The following is a 9922-nucleotide window of genomic DNA, read 5'->3' as shown; positions in this document are numbered from 1 at the left end:
AATAATGCTGATATGACATAATTTTCCGAGATTTTTTCCTCACTTTTTTAGTGAATTATACTTTTTTATGCGTTTGAAATATGCTTCTTGAGATGCCTACATTTCAGAGCCCGCGGAACGGCGGGGATCGGGAGCCTCGAGCTCCCCTCCTCCTCCCCCCCCCCCACACACACACACACACATTTGTTTGAAAAAGTATATTAAAGAGAAATAGAAAGAAAGAGAGCAGAAAGAAAGAATAGTTAACTACCAGTGTAAAAAAAATAATGAGGTATCAAAATACGCTATCCTGACCGTGATTAAATGCCTAAAACCCCTAACCTCTGACTCCACCTAGGACCTTAAAGGGGCCTTAAGATGCTCACCTGACGACAATTTAATGCCTAGACCCCTAAAAACAATGTGTTGTTTAATATATAAATTGTAAATAGATAAAAACACCTGGAATCGTTCTTAACTTAAACTCGTCGACGATATTTCAAAACGGATAACTCGCAACACAATTGCGATTGCCCAAATGTAAACAGAATTTTACAGGAAGTCATTCATTTGTTCAGGGAGTGAAATTTGGAATGAGCTTCCACTTGAACTTAAAGAAGTACCAGAGCCTGGCATTCTTTAAGAGAGACTCCTAAAAGAAGTTCTCACATGATACGGTGTTCATTGTGCATAGTTTGATTTTTATCATTATCTATAATGGTTCAGTTTTTATCATGTTACTCGACTCCATTACCATGCAACACCCACAACAAAAAGTGAGTCACCCTTACTCAAATTGATGAGTCACTGGTTTGTCCGTACAGTGAAACACTTGAAGGATCGTGTGAGTCACTATGACTCGATACAAATAAAGAAGACTCATTTGTATCGAGTCATAGTGACTCACACGATCCTTCAGTGTTTCGCTGTACGGACAAACCAGTGACTCATCAATTTGAGTAAGGGTGACTCACCTTTTGTTGTAGGTGCATCATGACATAGACCCCCTACTCCCTAGGCCTATCACACACATACCATACCATGCCAGAGTCACTGTCCCATTTGCAATGGAAAATATATCCTAAAATATCACATTTTAGCGATGTAATCGGTGGTCCCGCTACCCGAATCTGAAAAATCTACTTTGTACGCACTAAATTAAGCCTTAACTTGAGATTTATTTGTCACCCATACTGTCACGAACAATCTTGAATTGATTCGTTTTACATCAAATAACAAGAATCTAGGAGTTTCGTTGTATAAAACAATGATGCAAAGATCATCATGTTTTCATTCGACACGGCTTCGTGCGATACAGTAGAATCTATACACTATGAACATGACTGACAATAAGAGCGGACAAAATATACAGTTCCTCAGGTAGACAAAGGAACATCCCTTCACAGCTATTATGTAAAAAGGTGAATATGCATGTGACACCTGTTCTACAACATTTTTACATAATAGCAGTGAAGGGATGTTCCTTTGTCTACCTGAGGAACTGTTATATTTTGTCCGCTCTCATTGTCAGTCATGTTCATAGTGATAGTTAAGTTACACACAGCCTCATCAACTCGAGTGCGGATATCGTAAAATGAACGCATGCATCATTTGTATAATAAGCCCACGAATCCAGTCATAAAAAATCGTTTAAAACCATATGAATAATTATGCGTACCCATTTTTCACTAGCTGCAGTCAAAAAACTCTTCTGAATCCAAGATATAATGGCGATGGCGGACGGCGTCGTCGATCGGGAATTCAAATATGGCTCGAGAATGCGCATTTTGGGATGACGTAACGAAAGCATGCGCGCGCATGCATACAGCCTCACTTTCAAGTTGACTCACTTTTTTCTTCTAAAATGCTCTTATGTCGATCTTGACTCATTTTTTTTACGACCATGTGAGTCAGTCGAAGCATTTTGCAAATGCGTCAGCTCATGATTGACACACTGGTGAAATATAAATTAGTCAATAGAGACTCATTGTTTGTTACTAATGAGTCAATTTACACCTGACTCACGAAAATTATGCTTAAATGTGTCAAATGACTCACTTTTTGTTGTGGGTGAATGCTTACACTTATCATTAATTAACTGTTTTTCTTTGGTGCAATATTATATTCAGTTAATGTATTCCTATGTTTTTTTTTCATTTATTTTCATAGTTGATTTTATCATTATCTATTCAGTTATTGTCATATTACTTGACTCCATTACTATACAATGCATACAATTATCATTAATTAACTGTTGTTCTTTTGTGTAATATTATATTCAGCTAATGTATTCCCATGTTTTTGTTTTACTTGTTTTCATAATTGATTTTATAATTATCTATTATGATTCAGTTTTGTCATGTTACTTGACTCCATACCATACAATGCCTACAATTATGTATTTTTTCATGTGCTGTTTTATAATCAGGGCTCTATGGAAGACCAGGTTTTTATTTTGTGTATACTGAACAGACTACCCTGAATAAAGAAGTGAATAAATAAATTCCTGGGAGCTCCGCCCTTGGACCCCACGCCAAATAGTGTCCTGGCATTGTCAAAAATAAGGTATACAAATATGTTTGTCCGACCGTAATCAAATGCCTAAAACCCCTGAGCTTCCGGGGCTCTGCCACCTGGACCCAACCAAGGGCCCTAAGGCGGACCCCTTGATACTCATGTGACTGTAATTTAGTGCCTAAAACCCATGGGCTTACGGGGGCTCCGCCCCCTGAACCCCACGCCAATTAGTGGCATGCCAGTGTCACAATAAGGTATCAAAATATGCTCATCCGCCTGTTATTAAATGCCTAAAAAACTCTGAACTTCCAGGGCTCTGTCCCCTGGACCCCGCCTAGGGCCCTAAGGCGGACCCCTGGATGCTAATCTGACGGTAATTTATGCCTAAAACCCCAGAGCTTCTGGGGGCTCCGCCCGCTGAACCTCACGCAAATTAGTGTCCTGTCAGTTTCACAAATAAGGTATACAAATATGTTCATCTGACCGTAATCAAATGCCTTATACCCCTGAGCTTCCACGGTCCTCCCACGGCCCCCCCCCCCCTTGCGGTGTAAACACGCCCAGAGTCACACTTATTAAGATGCCACACTCCTAGATGACCAATGGTGCCTGAAAGAATAGTGGCAGCAAATGAGAAGGCTCTTCAGTGTGCAAAAGCCTGACAGAGCATTTGAGATCAGATGATGGACACGAAAGAAGAAGTGCCCATACTTTCTTGGTGCATCAACTTCATCGGCATTAATCATGTTTACCTACACCTTGAATCAGGAGTCTTGGATCTTTGCTTGATTGAATAAAGCTTGCTGGTCTAATGCGGGAACTTTCTTAGATTAGTAAATGCTAATCTCACAGGAATTCGTTTGATGACCTATTTTTAATTACATGACATTTCATACATATTCTTTTTATTAATGATGACAGTGCAATCAATTTCGAGGCACTGATTTGTCATGGTTTAGCTCTCAAATGAACAAGTATGATGATTATTCATGATAATTTGTCTATGTAAATTGACATCTGATTGACATCTCGAAATGACATCTGATTGTATAAAGAAAATGGGTAATTTCTATAATTATGATATGATGAGTGTCATTACACTTAACAATTCGATTTCAATTTCAATTTCAATTTATTCAACCATTATTTTTATTATTATAATTAAAAGTTATTAGTATTTATCGTTATTGTTGTTGTTGTACTTGTCTGTCGTTGATTTTTTTTATTATTGTTATTAGTATTTTAAAAATTGTAGTACTAGTAATTTCAGTGTTAGTATTATTGTTATACCTATTATTATTATTATTATTTATCAATATTATTAGTGTATTTAGCGCTATATAAAAGCTAAATATTAATATTATTATTATTAACGGCATTACAGGTATCATCCACCATGTCTAGCTTATTGTCATGGGCTGCCGGAATCTAGACGTCACGTTTGAACGGCCGGTCCGGAACGAAAAGGACTTTAATTCGTTGGTTGATGCAGTAGCGGGAGATCATGACAGCGGAACAACTCAGGACTCCCTTTTCTATCGCAAAAGTAGGCAGCTGTCAATTTTTTTCAAGAATGACGGCATTGTATTAAAAACTGTAAGACAGTCGGATTGCTACTTAACAGTTTACTCAAATGTAAACATTATACAGATATTGACTGGCAGGGGGGTGTTTAAACATCATTTGGACCGCTGAAGGAGTTACATTTCCCAAGTGGTTATATTTTCCGAAGCGCACAGCGCTCAGAAAAATATGGTCACGAGGGAAAAATATAACCCCTTCAGGTCCAAATAATATACCCCTGCCAGTCAATATCTGTTATACTAGATAGCCTTAGTTTGATTTTTTTTTTTTTTTTTTTTTTTGGGGGGGGGGGGGGGGGGGGGGGGGGGGGGGGGTCCTTGTTTTAGGGCCTGAAATTCGTTTCCATTTTTTTTTCGAGGGACAAACATTTTTGAGAAAACAAAGTATGTACAAAAAATTGAGGGAAAAAAATATTTCGAGCTATTCGAGAAAAAAAAAATCCTTAAAAAAAAAATTTAAAAAAATTTGGAGGGGGAAAAAAATTTGGAAAAATAATTTCATGGGAGAAGAAAATAAAATTTCGAAAAAATAAAATTCCTTGGAATAATTTTTTTACATTTGTTTTTTGGGAAAAAAATTAAAGTGGAAAAAATAATTTCAAGGGAAAAAAATTTCGAGAAAAAATATATTGACAAAAAAAAAACCCTCGGTAATGGTGTAATGTGTGTAATTGATTATATACAATCCTCAAGAGGGCGACATGCATTGATCAAAATATATTCATTTCACCAGCTTGTTAATATAACAACGAAAAGTGACCGGCTAGGAAAATATACAACAATTGGATTCTCACAATTAATATTACGTGACGAGCTCTGGACCAATTACATCTCGGTATCTGTCTAAGCTATCTAATATAATGCATTACGAACATAATTATAATGCCTATGTATTTTCATATTTCTAGGGGTGGTGTAACTAGATCCATGGCCTCAACATACCCCAATCTCACAATTCACAAATTGAAGAGATTAGGAGTATTCTATAGTGGAGTAACATCTAGGGAGTGTGAATGGGATGATTTTACATGGGAGTGTGAAATGTGTCTCTAACTATTTTTCATCTTGTTATCCTTTTCAGGAGTCTAGGGCTATAGATAAGATAAAGGCCATATTCCAAGAGATGTGTGGTGACAGCATTCAATGCATACTCGAAGACTGTCAAGCAGCGAAGAAGGCTGGAAAGCTACCTCAGTTCTTCTCCGAATTTACCAAAAAGTAAGGAAATATTAATGAAAATTGAAGCATGGGCGGCAAAATCTCTAGAATAGGGTGTATCCACCTTACTCTCCCCTAATCCCCCTCCCAAATAAAACAACATTTTCTTTTGATTGTATTTAATTTCCAAGACTACAAGGGAGTGGAAAGTGTATCAATTTCTGGTCCTAAAGTTGAAGTGGTGTGGTGGTGGTTATTTTACCTGCATGACTGCTAAGAAAGCATAAATGCTTGCTAAGAAAGCATAAATGCTTGTTAGTAAGCAACCAGACGGCCGAGGGACCTGTAATGAGGATTAATGCCTTACCAAAGGGCACAAGCGTATCGACTTGGTTTTTGAACCTGGGTCACGGATTACGAGACCACTGCTCTACCGACTGAGCTATCGCGCCTCCGCTCCCACCCCCCCCCCTTGTAATGATTTTTGTTGTTGGCTTTGCTATTTCTCGTCAGAGACTTTAAGTGTACGAAGGGAGGGGGGCTTCCCAAAATTTAATTTGTGAGGAATCGAACCCTACCCCATTTTATTGCTCAATAACCTTTTAATTATATTCAGTAAGGGTTTTTTCCTGAAAAAAAAAATCATTTACTTTTCATTATGTCTTAATTCTATTTAAAAAATGTACGTTCTTAGTTACAATACAAAATCTGACAACTTTTTTTCACATTTGTTTTGTATTGTATGGTAAAATTTTGCTTTTCTTTAAATGTTCTCATGTATTTTTCTTTTTCCTCAGATTCTTGCCGGACGGATTTTCCTGGATTCAAATAATCTTGTTAATCATCCTCGTACTGATTATCATTGGAGCTGTGGGAGTTGCGTTGTATTATGCAGTTCCTGCAATTTGGCAGGCGGTAGGTGGCTATATTATAGGATAGATACTGGACATTGCTAGATGAAATGTGAAAGGTAAGGAAGAGTATGTACTTAATAGATGATGATGATGATAACTGTGATAATGATGATGATAATGATGGTGGCAGGGATCCTGATAATGATTGTGCATTGGTGGTGATCATGATGATGATAGCGGTGATGATTGCAATAATCATTGAGTTGATGATGATGTTTGATGATGATAATGGTGATGATGGTGATGGTGGTGGTGGTGATGATATACTGGTGTTGATGATGGTGGTGATGATGCGTTTGACGATAGACAATGGTGATGACGATGGTGATGATAAGGATGTGAATCTGGTGATGACGATGGTGATGATGATGGTAGTTACGATGGGAATGATAATGATGACGATGGCGATGATGATGGTGATGACGATGGTGATGATGATGGTAATTACAATGGGGATGATAATGATGACGATGGTGATCGATGATGAGTGATGACGATGGGGATGATAATGGTGACGATAGTGATGATGAAGGTAATTACAATGGGGATGAAAAATGATGATGGTATTGATGCTGGTGATATGGTGATGATAGAACATTGAAATAATATTGGAAAACGTAATACTCTAATTAAAATCACCATGACCAACAACATGTACCGTATAATGTACATTTATACTACAAATACTCCTTCTTTTTCCTTCTTTTCTATTCTCTTCACAAGAAAAAGGGCCATAATCTTCAAAATCTACATTCGGCAGTGAGCGAGGTGCCACTTTTTGATCAATCACAAACACAGCACATTAACTCTACTCGTCATTTATTGCGATGAACTGTAGTTATGTTTTCCTTGTCACTTGTAAAACTATGAAAAAAAGTTTGACTTCCGATGGAATGTGGACTCATAAAAAGGATATTATTCTTATTTGTTTTATGTATTTTATTACATAATTGCAGAATGGTCACATGTTATGACGCATCATGCAAAACATACATTTAGTCGAGCTGGAGGCATCATCTGTCTGCAAGGAGAGACTATGTTTTGACACTTTGGCATTTTCATAAAGCCCTGAGCTTGTATTATACGAGTCATATCAATGCTAGTACAATGTACTTTGTCAGTGACAGCATGAACCTAATAGCTGTGAGCAGGAGCAGAGCGATGTACAGTGCAGTACCAATTGAGTGCAGTTTTGCAGATCAGATCCTTTGTTATGTGATATGATCGACAATAGTCTATGTATGCAGAATCCATCAGATGAAAAGAAATTGCTTGTCGTGAATCTATAGCTGTTCTAGCACATGTATAACAACCATGCATGTTGAGAGGCACACAAACCGTGAATATTTGCCCTATATCATTGTTTGGGCGTACTTAGTACAGCTACACGGTACGATCATCGGTAGATAGAGAGAGAGCGATCTAGAGGGAAAGAAAGACCAAGAAGAGAAAAGGATTTATTTACTTGTTAGGCCATTAAAGAAAATATACATGTTTAGCGCCCTGCCTGCTTCCTTTTGGGGGCCGCCTCCTATTTTTTTGTTGATTTTTTTAAACATGAAAAACACTGCTGAAATGGATCTATTTTTTTTTTTAAACGTCGGCGGCCATCTTGAAAAACAGCCCGACTGTCAGGGAAAATGTACAAAGCGGCCATTTTGAGCGGCCATTTTGAAAGAAAAAAAAGGCCTCCTCCTTCCTATTTTTCAAAAACAGGACGCTAAACATTTTTTTTTTTTATTTGGCTTACATTTCATGTGCTTTAAATATTTTGTAAGTTGAATCATGCAATCAACTGTACACTGTTGATATTAATCTTAAATAGCATTATGTATAATACTCTGTTAACATCTATTTTTCAAAAAATGTGATTATGACACATCATTTACGTTGAAATTATAAACATTCAGCAGTTCCATAAATCAAAGCCTTCATCACTTGTAATAGATCATCAAACAATGAATGTCAGTGTCTGATTCAGGCCGCGCAGATCCAGGGGGGTGAGCGGACCTTGCCCCCCCCCCCCCCCCCCCCCCCGCAAAAAAGAGAGAGAGAGAGAGAGAGAAGGAAAAGAAGGGAAAGGGAAAGAAAGAAGGGGAAGAAGAAAAGAAAAGGGGAAAAAAGAAGGAGATCGGAGGAGATCGAATGGGCCTTGCCTTCTAGCTGTTACCTCCCCCCCCCCCATCCCATCAAAAATAAGAGAGAGGAAGGAAAGGGAAAGGAAAAGAGGATATCAGGAGAAGGAAAAAGAGGAAGAAGAAAAGAAAAGAAGGGAATATCAGTTGCAATTTCCACAAGTTGTAGTTCGGGGGGGGGGGGGGGGGGGGGGGGGGGAGGGAGGAAAAGGCCCTTGCCTCCTCCCCCCCCCCCCATGGCTGGGCCATGGATGCTCATCTGACGGTATTTAATGTATTAAACCACTGAGCTTCCGGGTGCTCCGCCCCCTGGACTCCACGCAATTCGTGACCTGCCAGTGTCACAAATAAGGTACCAAAATATGCTCATCTGACGGTAATTTAATGTATAAAACCCCCGAGCTTCTGGCTCATAATGTTATGAGCCAGAGTACTATAACACTGAGTTCCCATAGGACATCTATTTATTCAGATGGTCGTATCTCAGCCAACACTTAATATATTTAATTTGTTTTCGACTTTCAGACATTTTTTTTGATGCTCTTTCGGAAAATGAAGAAAAATTGAAAAATCTTGAAAATAGATTTTGTTTTATGACGTCACACTTCACCACTCTATTAATTTTGTCTATGGTAAAAATTAATGTCCGCACACGTGATCCATTTCGACGTTTTTAATTGGCTATATCCTTGAACAGTAAAGCGCAATATCATATACCATATTTTAGCCCTGGGTTGCCAAGAGGAAGTTAATTATTACTGATCCAATCGACACACAGTCGGGTAGACGTTTTGAAGTATTTCCGCAACAGTTATTGTGTAAGTAGCAGCTGCTTTACTTTCTGGTAGATATATTCAACTTTTCCTCCTATTTTTTTAAGAACAGGAGCAGACCGCGACAGACTAAGACCCAGAGCTGGCGGCCATACAATGTTTGTATTAAGGGTACATTTATTATCAATAAGAAGAGTGATGGCTCAAAATGACTATTTCTGAATTCATTTTTCTTAAACTTAATTGTTTTTCTTTAACGCTTTAAATCTTACTAATTAGAGTTAAGCAGATCATTTGTTCGAAAAACACTTAAGTGTGAAGCACGACTCACGATTCTAGAAGAATTGAACCGCGTCTGGGTCTGAAGTATTCACAAATTCTCTCACGCCGACACATAAACTAGACCTTAGCTCTTGTTTATGATTTTTGTTGTTGTTCTTGGGTTTTAAGGCTGACCAATCTTATAAATAGTTGCAATCGAACCAAATCAATCGTAAGTTTGCTGTTTCCTATCTTTTGTGTACAACTTTACAAAATTGCGATTGATATCAATCGCAAATAAGTTACGATAAAATCAACTCTTTACATGAAACGGGCCGTGGGGTAGCTGCATTACAGAGCATATGGAGTGCAGTAGACTATGTCTAGCTTGTGCAGTGCAGTTCGAAAAACACTGTATGCATGATATGAAGATCGGAGGAATTCTCTCAAACATATCCCATACTCAGTGGCGGATCGAGGGTGGGATGCGATTTTTCAAATTTTCGAGGGCCAAAAACATTAGTGCTCACTACCCAGGGGGGGGGGGGACGTGTAAAAACACGTTAATTTTTACCTTTTTTGTTTAGATGGGCCCCCCCCCC

This window comes from Strongylocentrotus purpuratus, unplaced genomic scaffold (genome assembly GCF_000002235.5).
Source record: "Strongylocentrotus purpuratus isolate Spur 01 unplaced genomic scaffold, Spur_5.0 spur5_scaffold_1, whole genome shotgun sequence".
In the NCBI taxonomy this organism is placed as follows: domain Eukaryota; kingdom Metazoa; phylum Echinodermata; class Echinoidea; order Camarodonta; family Strongylocentrotidae; genus Strongylocentrotus; species Strongylocentrotus purpuratus.
Note: the sequence above shows the minus strand (reverse complement) of the source record.